This window comes from Coptis chinensis, chromosome 5, assembly GCF_015680905.1.
Source record: "Coptis chinensis isolate HL-2020 chromosome 5, ASM1568090v1, whole genome shotgun sequence".
NCBI classification, from domain to species: domain Eukaryota; kingdom Viridiplantae; phylum Streptophyta; class Magnoliopsida; order Ranunculales; family Ranunculaceae; genus Coptis; species Coptis chinensis.
In genome coordinates this window covers 23,676,152-23,691,966 of record NC_141460.1, presented here as the reverse complement: position 1 = coordinate 23,691,966, position 15,815 = coordinate 23,676,152, and the positions used below count along the sequence as shown (strand labels likewise).

General features: G+C 39.4%; 1 non-coding gene across 1 annotated transcript; it reads left to right on the top strand.

Annotated features, from left to right (window-relative positions):
• Nucleotides 1-13,686: 13,686 nt before the first annotated feature.
• On the top strand, nt 13,687-13,790 carry LOC147497133 (small nucleolar RNA R71). Its single transcript, XR_015197305.1, has one exon. It is a non-coding gene; the product is annotated as a small nucleolar RNA R71 (small nucleolar RNA).
• The last annotated feature ends 2,025 nt before the right edge of the window (nt 13,791-15,815 follow it).

Below are 15,815 nucleotides of genomic sequence, written 5' to 3'. Positions count from 1 at the left end.
GCAAGAGTTCACATTAGAAATAAAGGACAAAAGAGGGGTCGAAAACGTAGTTGCCGACCACTTATCTAGACTCACAAACGACGATCAGAGTGATTCTGAGTCCATACCAGACTCTTTTCTTGATGAGCATCTGTATGCGATTTTTTCAGCACCATGGTATGCTGACATTGTAAATTATTTAGCGGCTGATGTTATGCTTTATAATTGGTCAAGAAATGAACGTAAGAAGTTATTGGCCAGAGTTAAGTTATACTACTGGGAATATAATGAAGTTCTATCGTTCTGCCATGACAAAGAGTGTGGTGGCCATTTTAGTGGATGAAAACAGCCTGCTAAAGTTCTTCAATGTGGTTTTTATTGGCCTACTCTTTTTAAGGATGCCCAAGTGCATTGCAAAGCGTGTATTATTTACCAACAACTTGGGGCGAATCCACGGCGTAATATGATGCCATTAAATCCAATCTTGATAGTAGAAATTTTTGACATTTGGGGCATTGATTTCATGGGTCCTTTCCCGGTTTCCCACGATTTCATTTATATTCTAGTTGCCGTGGACTACGTGTCTAAATGGATAGAGGCCCTAGCTTGCCGTAGCAATGACCATAAGACCGTTGTATTTTTTATTAAAGAATATATTTTCTGTCGGTTTGGCATTCTGAAAGCCATCATTAGTGATGGTGGAACACATTTTTGCAACAGAGTTGTTGCATCCCTAGTGAAAAAGTATGGAGTTACACACAAAGTAGCAACTCCTTATCATCCACAAACTAGCGGACAAGTAGAAGTTTCTAATAGGGAAATCAAAAAGATTTTAGAAACAACTATAAATCCTGATAGGAAAGACTAGTCAAAGCGTCTATCGGATGCCTTATGGGCGTATAGAACTGCTTTCAAAACTCCTATAGGTATGTCTCTCTTTAGACTTGTATTTGGGAAACCATGTCATTTTCCCGTTGAATTAGAGCACCGTGCTCTGTGGGCTATAAAAAGCCTTAACTTCAATATTGATTAGGCAGGTGTCAAACGCAAGTTGCAATTGAATGAGCTTGAAGAAATCCATAGCGATTCGTACGATCTCGCGAAGGATTATAAAGCTAACATGAAACGTGTTCATGATAAGCATATCTTGCGCAAATAGTTTGTGGTCGGTCAAAAGGTCTTGCTTTACAACTCCCGTCTACATATTTTCCCAGGAAAACTAAAAACCCGTTGGTCCGCCCCTTTCGTTATTATCAAGTCACCCCTTTACGGGCAGTCACCTTGGTAAATCCAAATGACAACAGTACCTTTCAAGTTAATGGTCAACGGTTAAAACATTTTCACGATCTTCTGTCCCCTGATGTAAAGGAAGTCCTTTTACAGGACCCTGTCTATGAGGACTGATCTTGTCATTTGGTGTACTTCCTTTCACTCCCATATAGTGGTAAGTGCACCATTCAGGTAACCGGGCCCTTGATAAAAGTAAAATGAATAGTCTACCTACGAAATGAACGATGAATTCACAACGTAAGTAAACTTAAACTATTTTCGTGTCTATTATCAAAGCTTCTACTCTCGATGCGAATTGCACTAAGTGGAGTAGGAAGTTCGTTCCACTCCTAGTACCCTAGCATGGATTGTTTCCTAAGTCTAAGAAATCAGTCTTAAATCTAATGAGAGCTTTACGAAATGTTATGCTAACAAGACGCGTTAATTTAAATAACAAGATATAATATAAACTAAAGTTAATCTACGAAGCTACGGAAATACGATTGTTTGACTCTAGATAAAGAAATAGAGGGGAATTAAATCCACCTCGAATCCAACTTAATAACCTAGTATAGATTGTCGTATCTCGATTCTTACGTTTTAACGGCAAGAATTTCGAGTCTAATCCCTAGTGTTCATGGCATTCCTACCGGGATACTAACTAGCATGTGAGGTCGCCCACCCATTCTCATGGCTTAAACACGACCTTCTAGAGTGGAATAGATTCTACTACCAAATTCTATACTAACCACTAAGTTTTTCATCAAGGCTTCATCAACCCCTCTAATGGAGGTTTAGCCTTGAGTCATCAAACTAACATTTCCCATTGAATCTAAACTAAACATAATGTAAGAAATTGAGATTTACTTAATTAACAATAATGAATCTAATTTAATGGCTGGAATGGAATAATAACAAGAATTTAATTTAGATCTAGAATGGAAATGACGAAATTCAAAATTGACAACTAACTATTTTATTAATCTAATCAATCAAGAACAATCATTCAAAGATTTAATCTAAAACAGGAATTGAAATGGAACTAAAACTTAATCTATTAATAAAACTAGATCTAGAATTCTATATATTAATTTAGGTCTAACTAGCTACCATTAACAAAGAATGAAGCTTTTGTTTTATACATCCAGATCCAAAAATCGTGCATGGGCTTGGAGCCATGTTTTGGGCGGAGAATCGGGCCCAAAACCCAATTCTTCGGTCCAAAAGGCCTTTTCAGCTGCAGTTTGCTTCAACAGACTTTTCGTCCACTTCTGCTCCTCTGATTGGGTCAAGGTTTGGACCATTGGAAACCTCTTTTCCGATTCGGTCGTTTTGACATAAGGTAGGCCCAATTCGAGGTCTGATTCCAAAGATATGGCATTCGAATTTCTGTTGACTATTGCTCCTTTATCTCGCTAAAGTGGCACGCCTTCACACATAATGGACTTTGAAGCCCGAAATGCATAAAACACGTAATCAGTATTAACTCTTACTTATTATTCACATAATTGGTCTAACAAGATGATTATTAAGGGGTTAAAACTACAGTTTTGGGCTCTTATCAAACCACCCCCCAAACAAAGCATTTTGCTTGTCCTCAAGCAAAGATGAGAAATTAGAATAAGTGACCAAAAATGGAGTTCTAACTACTCTCGTTTATTTGAGTGCGATTGCATTGACCATATGCAACAAGGCCTTAAACCACTAGGAATTCCCTAGTGGACGAAGTTATAGCCTCGTGAGAGTTTTCCGATGAAGGTACTCACAAACTTCATCTATACTACAACGACTAGGAAAAAAACTATTGTTTTCTCATTCATGTCTCAACTATCTATACATCTCACTAGCAAATACATAAGAATAACCCAAATAACCCTAAGCTAATATATGCATAATAATCAATCATCTAAAATAAACATATAACAATGAGTAATACTATGAAATGTAATAGCGTGTCCGTTTAAAACTTCGAATAAGCGTCCCCCAAGTAGGTCCTCACATAAATGTCAAGACAAAACCACTCTGATTTTTCCACTCAAGTTTTAAGCTACTCCAATGCGGTGGGCACACTTTACCTTACAATCTCAATGACAACAAGGAAGCTGGAGTCGATCAAACACATCTGCCACTTACTATCACACTAACCTATTCCTAATTGAGCTAGAGGTCTTTATTAGGTGTTGCGGGGATTAGGAGATGGTTTAAGAAGGAAGGAAATGGATATTCAAAAAGGACAAGTCTGAGATAATAGAGTCTTCATATTATGTAACTAGAGAAACCTTGTTATTTACTTTTGCTTCTACACTTTGTTTCCATCCTTAGCCATATTTTTCTTTTTCTTTTCTTTGGCTTTTGACTCCCTTTATTCTATTTTTGGAGTTTTGATTTATTTCTATTTTTTTTTTTTTCTTTGGATGGAAACTTCTTTTCTTTATTTCCGGAAGCAACTAACTAATTTTTGTTTACACAGGTTTTTCTCTTCTTCTTTCTTCATCATTCTATTCTCAGACTTATTCTAAATTGGGTAGGTTGATTTATTATTATTTTTATTTTATTTTGTTTTGTTTTTGTAACAGGGTAAAGGAATTGTGGTTTATGGAAGGGCTAATGAAAGGCTCAGAGGGGCTTAACTAGCGGAAAATAATTCATTGGTTTGAATTTCTGGCTATATCGATCCAAAGAGGGCCTAAATTCTCGCTTAGGATATGGCATAGTGATCAAGCAAGTGGATGTGTGATTTCTCTATCCGGATTTTACTTCTCCCTTGTGTCATTTCTCAAATGTTTCGGCTCATATAAGGCTTTTAGGCTATATTCTCACAGGATTTGTAGAATAAAGTACTCTAGCCTAGATTTCAAACTTCTTCGCTAACAATCATAGATACTCATGTAATAAATTTATAGATAGATGCAAAGATTATTACCTACATATTAACCTAAGTTTCTAACAATTATTCGATGCAAAAGCTATGTGAGACTTCTAAATTGTTAAGAGCATAGAGAAAGAAAACAATACCAATATTCCTAAGTGTATAGCATACTTTTTTATTTATATTTTGAATTTTTGAAATTTTAACTAGAAAACAAGTGCATATTATACATATCTATATCCTAACAGATGTCTTAATTACACGTGTTTCTATGCCCCCAAACAAGAAGCATGCTTTGTCCTCAAAGCATTTAAATAAAGAGGGTAGGAAAAATACCATTGAAGCGCGCGGAAATTCGTGAACATCTGCAAAACAAAGTTAAAACATACAAATATAGTAATAAAATAAATCTTGACGCAAACTCTATAAGAGTTCCACCCATTATGGGGTTAACAGATTAAATTGCTTGGGACATAAGCGGACACTAACTTAACTAAAAACTTTACCTGCACCCCAAAGATCTACTCGTCATCCTCCTCTTCTATATGAGGTTCTTTTCGCATCCCCGCCATGCCATAACAACTTGCCACGCCTTCCGCCGTGGTATCATCATCAACTAGTGCTAACCTCTCTAGTGTTATTTGGTCTGATGGGGTGTAAGGGCAACCAAATGTGGTTGCACCTGCCATCCCGCCAAGTCATGGCTCGAATGATCTTACCACCATTATTGGTGGGTCTCATGGTTTCGACCCTTTCCCAATCTGTGTAATCGTCTGTACGAGAATATGGGTAGGCAAGCGCGATAATGCGGCAAACCAAGACAGGCATAAGAAGGTACTTATGCCTCAAGGTATGGCCTCGCTTCGAGAGTAGCAACTAAAACTTCGGGAATGTCATACCAACGACGCCCCTCGCCTAAAGCAAGGAAAACATCACCAGCCGATATTATTGGCGTGAGTAAACCGCCGTTCCCTAGAATGTTCATCATGATGAACAACATGGTTGTGCCTACATTCAGCGATAGGCTACTCAGGGCGATGTTATATTGGTCTTTGTCCATGATACGAAACACCCTTCCCCCATAATACTCATGGAAATAGGCATATTCATATAGGTATGAGTTATCATAGGTGCATTGGGTCGTAATGGCAACCCCGAAACCAAAGCTATCAATTGCTTACTGAATTTCATAGTCGTGCCATCAATAGCAAGGGAAAATTTTTGTTCCCCTTCGTGGGTACAATAAAAAGTAATATTATTATAGAAGAATTCAGTTAGCTTAGGTGAAAAAGAGTCGTCATCACTCACCAGAAGATGCCGCCATCCTAACTGCACGATCCGCTCGCGGAACGATGCTCCATAGGTATCGGTTCCCATCAAGTCTTCAAATGACTGTTCAGGAATCACTATAGGAGGTGTCATCTTAAAACTACTCTGTAGAACAGCTGCGAAAACCTGGAAGAAACCTCAGAAAAATTGGAATTTCCATTAACTTACGGGAGGAGCATGGCGGCCTTCCAGAGAGGGCGCGAGTCGCTCTCGTGGTTTTGGAATTACAGTGTTTGAGCGCGGGTCGCGCTCTGCTTGGGCGCGGGCGCGCTCTGAGATTTTTCGATTTACAGTGTTTTAGGGCGAGTCGCGCTCTACTTGGGCGCGGGCGCGCTCTGAACAAAATTTCTGACAAAAGTGTAAAGCCCCTCCGACCCTCGCCGTAGCGACGGCGCTAAACCGAAACGAGTTGACAAGAGAAACAAAAAGAAAAAAAGCTTGGAGTAAAAAGTGAGAGATGATTGTGGGGTGTAGTGTGGGTTGTGAGTGTAGAAAGATGGAAGTTTAAATAGGTTCTGGGTTTCCAAAACGAATCGGCAAGTTGCCAAATTGTTTTAAGGCAATTTCCGGAACTTGAAAACTGCCAAACCCGAAAACGGAAACTATCCATAGTTTTGATTTCCTAACAACCATGGTATCTTTTAAACTTGGTTTAGCATAGTAACTTCTAAACTCTCCTACATATCATGCTACCACTACAAAAAATCATAGCTATGCCGATATCGGCCTAATTTTCAACTCTAACTCCAAGACAACCTTACGAAAAGATGATCAAAATAAATTATATTAAAATAATATGAATCCAAGCAATCTAAAACAAACAACTTAATATTTAAATCTAACTACTAAAATAAAATTCCACTAACAAAACAATAAAACAATGAAATAACAGGACACAACCGATGGTGAACACCTAGGCGCAGTGAAGAAGATGGTCCCCGAGATGGAGATCGGTTCTGTGGTGAAGAATGGCTTGAGCCATCGGCCTCATGGGCGACGACGCTCATGCCTCTCGGACTCAGTGAGACGGACTCATCCACGAGTGGCATCGTCGTAGCATCTCTATCTGAACAAGCGCCGTGCTTCCATCTCGGTCTTGAGTATCGCGATATCTTTGGGCTTGGTGATTCCGGTGGATAATCTCCAAGTTAGACAAGATATCTTCCTCGAACCCTTTCGAGCATTTCAACTCTCCCCGAAAGTTCGTTTGCTTTATTTCAATTACAATTTGTCTATGTCGGATATCTTCACAGATATGATAACTGCATCGCGAACCCGGTTTGCAAAAGATTATCATTTGTTCTAAATTAGAAGTTTGACTATCGAAATTATCCTCAACCAACCATGTCATATCTTAGCCTTTCATTATTCGACTCAACTTTATTCTCTGCAGACAACGGCCAAGTCTCTTGGATGCATTCCTTATAAATACTTGCATTAGAATGCAATTTGATCATAATAGGAGCAGATTTAGCGGCGACTCTAAATGAGAGCATAATCTTAGTGATCAATACGGGAAGAGGCGCCATGCTCTTTCCCACTCCTCTAATCACATTCAAAATTAAATCGAGGATGCAGAAATTACACTCATTCGCTTGCAAAATCCAGAGAACGTCATTAATCAAGTCCTATGTCGCCGACTTTGTCTTTCCGAGGGGCGTTCCTACCAATCCACCGAGCTACAACCCAGTTGATTGGTTCTCGTGGTCGTCCCGCTTAACGCAATGAGATATCGTATTTTATTCACCCTCTATGACCGTATCTTTCATCAAAACAGGAACTGCAAGATAATCGGATTCCCCGAATGGTCGATCTAGGTTGGTTACAGGTGATTCCTAATAGCTCAGCCAACAACCGTCTTCGTTATTTCCCCCTCGCTCCTACTATCCTAATGAAAATCCTATTTCCTCCAATTCTCGTTTCTTATAAAACTGTTCTACCAAATCATAGTGATAGAAATCCCGGTCGAATACCACAGTCTGTTCCAATCCCTCTTAATCATATTGGCCGTAAAATGGTGCGAAATGGTCGGCCTCAAACGCTGCGTGCTCCAAGAACATTCTTCGTCAGGCGCCATTGGAGTTTGAACTGATTTGGGGTTTGTAGATGGAGGTGGATGCAAGTTTGATGAAAAACAAGGAGAAACAATGGTGGTGGCGGTGGTGGTTACGGTGGAGGTTTGAAAACTTGAATTGGTGGGTGGTTTCTTGGTGGAACGGTTGGAGCTTGTGTTGGTGTTTCACAAGGGCGTGGGATGTCTTTCTATTTTGATGTATTCTATTTATATTTGTATTCTATTTTTTTTTATTTTGGTTGCTAGGGTTTGAATTTAAATTTGTGAGAAGCGGTTGGAGAAGATGAACTCGCGATTTGGATTTTGGAAAGGGAGCGCGGGCGCGCTGTAGGTGAGCGCGAGTTGGGCCCAAGCCCAATTCGATTTTTCGACTTTCGTCGATTTTCAGCGCAACTTCAAACTAAATTTGCCGCTTCGTTATCGGTCCGATTTTTGCGAATGAGATATGGAAATGATCAGGAGAGAATTTCCAATCCAATGATCCATAAACTACTCTATTCCGACCGTGGGTGACATATAAGATAGTGGAAAATGCCTCGAAGTGCGTGCATGACGTAAGTTATGCGAACAAATGAACACTAAATTAGATGACGTCAACCCCAATGAACTATACTAATGGACCTAAGCAACGCAAAAGGAAGGTTCGAGCAATCCGGATGCAAGGATCGACTGCCCACCCCCAAACAAATTTTTAAACACAAAATTTGTTTTAACATGGGTCGTTTAAAGTCAGATTCCCAAGACTTGTTGGATTGCTAGTTTTATGGGTTTAGATATATATCTATATCTAAAAATGAAAACAATTATTATTATTATTATTTTTTTTTTTTTATTATTTTTTTTTTTTTTTTTTTTTTTTTTTTTTTTTTTTTTTTATTTATTTATTTTTTTTGAATAATAAGAAAAACATTAAGCACATAAAGACATAATTCACACCATAGAGAAACATGACTCAAAAATCCGAGAAAACATGCAAGAGTGGAAAACGTGAAATATGTGAACCGTGGACTTAGGATCCGGTACTTACAGCCACACACTCCATAGGGAGGGCCCGGTTACCTTAATGGTGCACTTACCATTAAATGGAAGTGAAAGGAAGTACACCAATGACAAGGGTCATTCCTCATATATAGGGTCCAAAAAGGACTTCCTCTATATCGGGACGAAGTTCGTGAAAATGTTTTAACCGTTGACCGTTAACTTGAAAGGTACTGTTGTCCTTGGGATTTACCAAGGTAATTGCCCCGTAAGGGGTGACTTCAATAACCAGAAAAGGACCAGACCAACGGGTTTTTAGTTTCCCTGGGAAAATATGTAGACGGGAGTTGTAAAGCAAAACCTTTTGTCCGACCACAAACTCTTTGCGCAAGATATGCTTATCATGAACACGTTTCATGTTAGCTTTATAATCCTTCACGAGATCGTAAGAATCGCTACGGATTTCTTCAAGCTCATTTAATTGTAACTTGCGTTTGACACCCCGCCTCATCAATATTGTAGTTAAGGCTTTTTATAGCCCACGAGCACGGTGCTCTAATTCAACGGGCAAATGACATGGTTTCCCAAATACAAGTCTAAAGGGAGACATACCTATAGGAGTTTTGAAAGCAGTTCTATATGCCCATAAGGCATCCGATAGACGCCGACCAGTCTTTCCTATCGGGGTTTTCTTGTTGTTTCTAAAATCTTTTGATTTCCCTTTAGAAACTTCTACTTGTCCGCTAGTTTGTGGATGATAAGGAGTTGCTACTTTGTGTGTAACTCCATACTTTTTCACTAGGGATGCAACAACTCTGTTGCAAAAATTTGTTCCACCATCACTAATGATGGCTTTAGGAATGCCAAACCGACAGAAAAAATATTTCTTTAATAAAAAAATACCACGGTCTTATGGTCATTGCTACGGCAAGCTAGGGCATCTATCCATTTAGACCGTAATCCACGGCAACTAGAATATAAATATAACCGTGGGAAACAGGGAAAGGGCCCATGAAATCAATACCCCAAACATAAAAATTTCTACTATCAAGATTGGATTTAATGGCATCATATTACCCGTGATTCGCCCAAGTTGTTGCAACGAATACACGCCTTGCAATGCACTTGGGCATCCTTAAAAAGGGTAGGCCAATAAAATCCACATTGAAGAACTTTTTAGCGGCTTTTTTCATTCGCTAAAGTGGCCAAAGACTCTTTGTCATGGCGAACGATAGAACTTCATTATATTCCCACCGGGAATGCAACGACGAATAATCTGATCCGCACAATACTTAAAAAAGGTAGGGCTCATCCCAAGTAGTATAACTTGACTCTGGCCAAGAACTTCTTACGATCATTTCTTGTCCAATTATAAGGCATAACATCAGCCGCTAAATAGTTTACGATGTCCGCATACCATGGTGATGAAAAAATAGCATATAGATGCTCATCAGGAAAAGAATCCGGTATGGACTCGTAATCAAGATTACTATCGTCATTTGTAAGTCTAGATAAGTGGTCGGCAACTACGTTTTCGACCCTCTTTTTCCCTTTTATTTCTAATGTGAACTCTTGCGGGAGAAGAATCTATCGGATTAATCTCGCTAGCATCCTTCTTTGCAAGAAGGTACCTAAAGGGTTGCATGGTCCGTGTAAACTAAAGTTTTAGAACCAACCAAATAAGGACGAAATTTATCTAAATCATAAATGACAGCTAAGAATTCTTTTCAGTAGTTGTATAATTCCGTTGAAAGTCGTTTTTAATGTTTTACTAGCATAATAAATAACAGTGGACTTATTATCTAGTTTCTGTCCCAAGACAGCACCAACTGCATAGTCACTAGCATCACACATGAGTTCGAAAGGTTTAGACCAATCAGGAGGCTGTATAATAGGTGCAGTGGTTAGGGCGGCTTTTAAGGTTTCAAAAGCCTGTTTACAGTTAAAATTAAAATCAAAGATTGCATCCTTCAAAAGCAAGTTAGTTAAAGGCCTAGCTATTTTCGAAAAATCTTTAATGAAACCTATAAAACCCCTGCATGGCCTAGAAAGGCTCTAATCTCACCTGACAATCCGTGGTTTAGGTAGGTCGCTATCTTATCTAGTTTGGCTTTATCTACTTCGATGCCATCACTAGATACAATATGACCTAGTACTATGCCCTTTTTGACCATGAAATGACACTTTTCCCAATTTAAAACGAGGCTCTTTTCTTCACACCGTGTCAAAACCTTAGACAGGTTAGACAAACATTCGTAAAGGAGTCTCCATAGATAGAAAAATCATCCATGAACACTTCCATAAAGCTCTACCATGTCACTAAATATATGAAGCATACATCACCGAAGGTACCGGGGGCATTACAAAGGCCAAAAGGCATTCGCTTATAGGCATATGTTCCGGGGACATGTGAAGGTTGTCTTTTCTTGGTCATCAATATCAATAATAATCTGAAAATAGCCGGAGTAGCCATCCGTAAAACAATAAAAGGCATGACCAGACTAGACGTTCTAGCATCCGATCTATAAATGGTAAGGGGAAAGTGATCCTTTCGTGTCATAGCATTTAAACGTCTGTAATCAATACAGATTCTCCATTTCATAGGACCATGAGTGACAACATAGTCACCCTTCCCGTTACGTACCATGGTAACTCCCGATTTCTTAGGAACTACATGAATGGGACTTACCCATTCGCTATCGGAGATTGGGTATATAATACCCGCATCGAGTAATCGCAAGACTTCTTCCCTAACCACCTCTTTCATGGCAGGGTTCAAACGACGCTGAGGTTCGCGAGAAGTCTTCGCGTTATCCTCCAAATGGATACGATGAGTGCAAACATTGGGGTCAATTCCCTTAATATCGGCTAGGGACCAACCAATCGCAGACCGATGTTCCCTAATCACCCTTATTAAACATGTCTCTTCATCCTTAGTTAACAGAGAAGATATAATTATCGAGTGACTACCATCCGGATCAAGTTGAATATATTTTAACTCCGGGGGAAGAGGTTTAAGCACTGGTGTGGACGGAATGTCCGTTGATGTTTCATAAGTGTCCTTATCTTGCGTAATGAAGACTTGTTTAGGTAGCAAGTCTTTGTAATCAGTATATGGAGCAACCGACGGGTCTACAATTGGTGTGGACTCCAGGATGGTGTTGACTTCCTCTAAGTAGGAGTCATTTACAAAATCAGAAGGTCCAAAAGAAAGGAATTTGTACATATTGCTTTCAAGAAACGTGTTGTTAAAATAATCTTGAGCTAAACTCTCGATCATGCTAACCTCCCCATCTACAGACGAATCTGGTAACTGTTTCATCATTTTAAAAACATTTACCTCGACAGACAGATGGCCAAAAGATAAGGACATCTTTCCATCGCGACAATTTATAAGCGCGTTGGCGGTTGCCAAGAAGGGGCGCCCTAAAATGATCGGTCTGAGTCATTAGCGACTTACGTATCGAGGATAACAAAATCAGCAGGATAGTAGAAATCCCGAACCTTAACAAGCACGTTTTCCACTACACCTTTAGGATACTTAATTGACTGGTCCGCTAATTGCAACGCGTTATTTTTGTAGGTTGCATTTCCTGTGAGACCTATTTGTTTAAACAAGTAATACGGAGTAAGTTAACACTTCGCCCCGTGTAATAAAGGCGTCAGTCGTGTGGGAATCTCCTAAGGTGCATTTTACAATGGGGCGACCCGGGTCCTTGTACTTAACAATTCCATTGTTTTCGGATAACGTTGGGAACTGCTCGCATTAAAAAGGCGCCTTTAGGTATATTGGTCTTACGCCTAGTAGTGCACAACTCTTTAAGAAACTTAAGCGTGGTTAGGTAGCTTTTAATAGCTTCGAGAAAAGGAAGGTTTATCGTTAGATTCTTGAAAACGCGTTCCTAATTTCCTCAAAGTTTGTATCCCTGGTTAGCATGGCTAATTTTTTGAGGAACGGTGGTTTCGCTCTATATTTAGTGTATGGCTCGACTTGAAGTGTAACCTTGGCTTTCTATTTCTTAGGTTGTGGTTTAACTGGGACCTCTACAGTGGTAGGTTCTTCAGTTTCTATTTCGGTATCTAGTTCGATATCCGGTGTAGGGAGTACTGATGGGGTAACTATAGGGCATAGTTACTTTGTTATCAACCACTCTTCCGGGCGGAGAGTGGTGATGGCATTTAGGTCACCTACGATTGTAGTTTCCGTGCACTAGAATTACCGTTTACCTCAAAGGCGTGTTTGCTATTTTAGGGTTTGGTATTGCTTGTCCCGAAACACGCCTTTTGGTTGGGCTTTAAACTTGGGCTAACTGTTGTATGCCCGATTTATGGATTGTAAAATATGTTGGTTTGATTGAGTCATTGTCGGAAAAGTTGTTGGGTAACTTGTATAAAGGCATCGATACGATCCGGTTGTGTAGGTGTAGTAGTCACGGGGTGGTGTGATCGAACTATCTCGTTGATTATTTATGGGTGGGTTGTGATAGTTATTATTATTAACCGAACGATACCTCTATTGGTATTATAATTATTATAATTTTTCTGACCTTGTGCTTGACCTTGTCGTGGTTGCGCTTGGTTGTTATAATTATTATAATTCCCTTGACCTTGTCCTTGTCCTTGCCTAGGTGGATCTTGGTTATAATTGTTTGCTTGCCTAACATTTTAATTATTGTACCCTGGAGATGTTACTTGTTGATTATTTCTCCAACTGAAGTTGGGATGTTGTCTCCAAGGGGCGTTAGGAATAGGATAGTTATTAATAGAGTAAACATTATCTTGTTTTGGTGGTTGTTGTTCATAAGCTAGAGGACAATAATCGTCAGGGTGCTCTGGACTCAAACAGAAATTACATGGGTTGGAGTTTACATTCATGACGGGGATAGGCTTTTGTTGAGCAGAAATAGCCTCTACTTTTTTAGTTAGAGATTCGATTAGATTTTTAAGTTCTGGATCGGTTTTCTTCTCAAACATACCGGCGGCCTTTACTGTTGAAGAAGAACTAGCTGAGCGGGGGATATCATCACTACCCCCCCAATTATTATTCCGTTTAGTTTGGTCTTCTAAAAATTTATAAGCCTCCGAGGCTCCTTTACTTAGGAAACTACCCCCATTCATTATGTCAAGGACTTCTTTATGGTGGTGTAGAAGACCTTTGAAAAAGGCACGAACTAACGTGTCTTTAGCTAAGTTATGATGTGGACACTCTATAAGGAGATCGGTGAAACGATTCCATGCCTCAGAAAATGATTCATGAGGATTCTGGCGGAAAAAATGAATCTTGGAAAGCATCTCATCCGTCTTTAGGGGTGGGTAAAAATGTTCCATAAACAGCTGAACAAGTTTAGCCCACGAGTCCACAGAATTAGGCGCTTGGGCAGTTAACCAAGACGCCGCCTTATCGGCTAATGTGAAAGGGAATACCCTCAGTTTAATTTGTTCCGCACCTACCGTAAGATGATGGAATGTTGTAAGGACTTGTTCAATCCTACGCGTAATGTCGATAAGGTTTTTCATGGTCTAACCCATGAAAAAACGGGTAACAAATTAAATATGTTTGGGGATTCAAAATCCCCACCGGGTCCTGCTAGAACGATGCACGATTTAGGGCTATCGCTCAAGGCTTTGTAAAAGTCGGAGAGAGGAGTCTCTCTTTCTTCAGCCATTATGTCAGGTATGGTGTGTGTGATAGTAGTTAGAGGTGTCGTGGGTGGTGTACTAGATAGACTTGTTTGTTGCCGTGTAATTACGTTTGTTGTTTTTGTTCGACCAGACCTTAATCTCATGCAAGACTAAGTTGAGCTTAACTAAACATGCAACACTCCAAACAATTCTGATATACTAGTAGAAAACCTCTAACTGGAAATGCGAGGTATGGAAGAAAGGAATACCTGATAGCGTCCTTGCTTCGCTTATGAATAGCGTCTTGTGTACGCGTGTTCAGTGTATATAAGAGATTAGAACACTGAAAAATATGAAAGATCAAAGTTTGAATCAAGACTGTGGAAATCCGGGAATTTTAACACTGGGCGCGCTCGCCGGATAGGACGCGCTCGCGCTCCGAGTAATTTTCAGATTACAGTGTTTTTAGGGCGGGTCGCGCTCCAAATGGGGCGGGTCGCGCTCAGTGGGAAGTCGAGTTCCAGTGTTTGAGCGCGGGTCGCGCTTGGTATGGGCGTGGCGGCCTTCGATTGGTAAACAAAATTCCAAGAACTTAGCGGTCGCTTCGCTCTCCTTGCGCCGCTCAAGGCGCATTGTATTTTCTCGCGGAATTTGTCACGCTGAAATGGGCAACCACAGTATGAAACAAACAAGGGTGGGTGGGTTTAATGGGACTTAAAATTGACTACTTCTACTATGAAAACAATGCTAAAGTGTAACTAAGATGGCAGCGGCGCCATTTGATAAAAGTAAAATGAATAGTCTACCTACGAAATGAACGATGAATTCACAACGTAAGTAAACTTAAACTATTTTCGTGTCTATTATCAAATCTTCTACTCTCGATGCGAATTGCACTAAGTGGAGTAGGAAGTTCGTTCCACTCCTAGTACCCTAGCATGGATTGTTTCCTAAGTCTAAGAAATCAGTCTTAAATCTAATGAGAGCTTTACGAAATGTTATGCTAACAAGACGCGTTAATTTAAATAACAAGATATAATATAAACTAAAGTTAATCTACGAAGCTACGAAAATACGATTGTTTGACTCTAGATAAAGAAATAGAGGGGAATTAAATCCACCTCGAATCCAACTTAATAACCTAGTATAGATTGTCGTATCTCGATTCTTACGTTTTAACGGCAAGAATTTCGAGTCTAATCCCTAGTGTTCATGGCATTCCTACCGGATACTAACTAGCATGTGAGGTCGTCCACCCATTCTCATGGCGAAACACGACCTTCTAGAGTGGAATAGATTCTACTACCAAATTCTATACTAACCACTAAGTTTTCATCAAGGCTTCATCAACCCCTCTAATGGAGGTTTAGCCTTGAGTCATCAAACTAACATTTCCCATTGAATCTAAACTAAACATAATGTAAGAAATTGAGATTTACTTAATTAACAATAATGAATCTAATTTAATGGCTGGAATGGAATAATAACAAGAATTTAATTTAGATCTAGAATGGAAATGACGAAATTCAAAATTGACAACTAACTATTTTATTAATCTAATCAATCAAGAACAATCATTCAAAGATTTAATCTAAAACAGGAATTGAAATGGAACTAAAACTTAATCTATTAATAAAACTAGATCTAGAATTCTATATATTAATTTAGGTCTAACTAGCTACCATTAACAAAGAA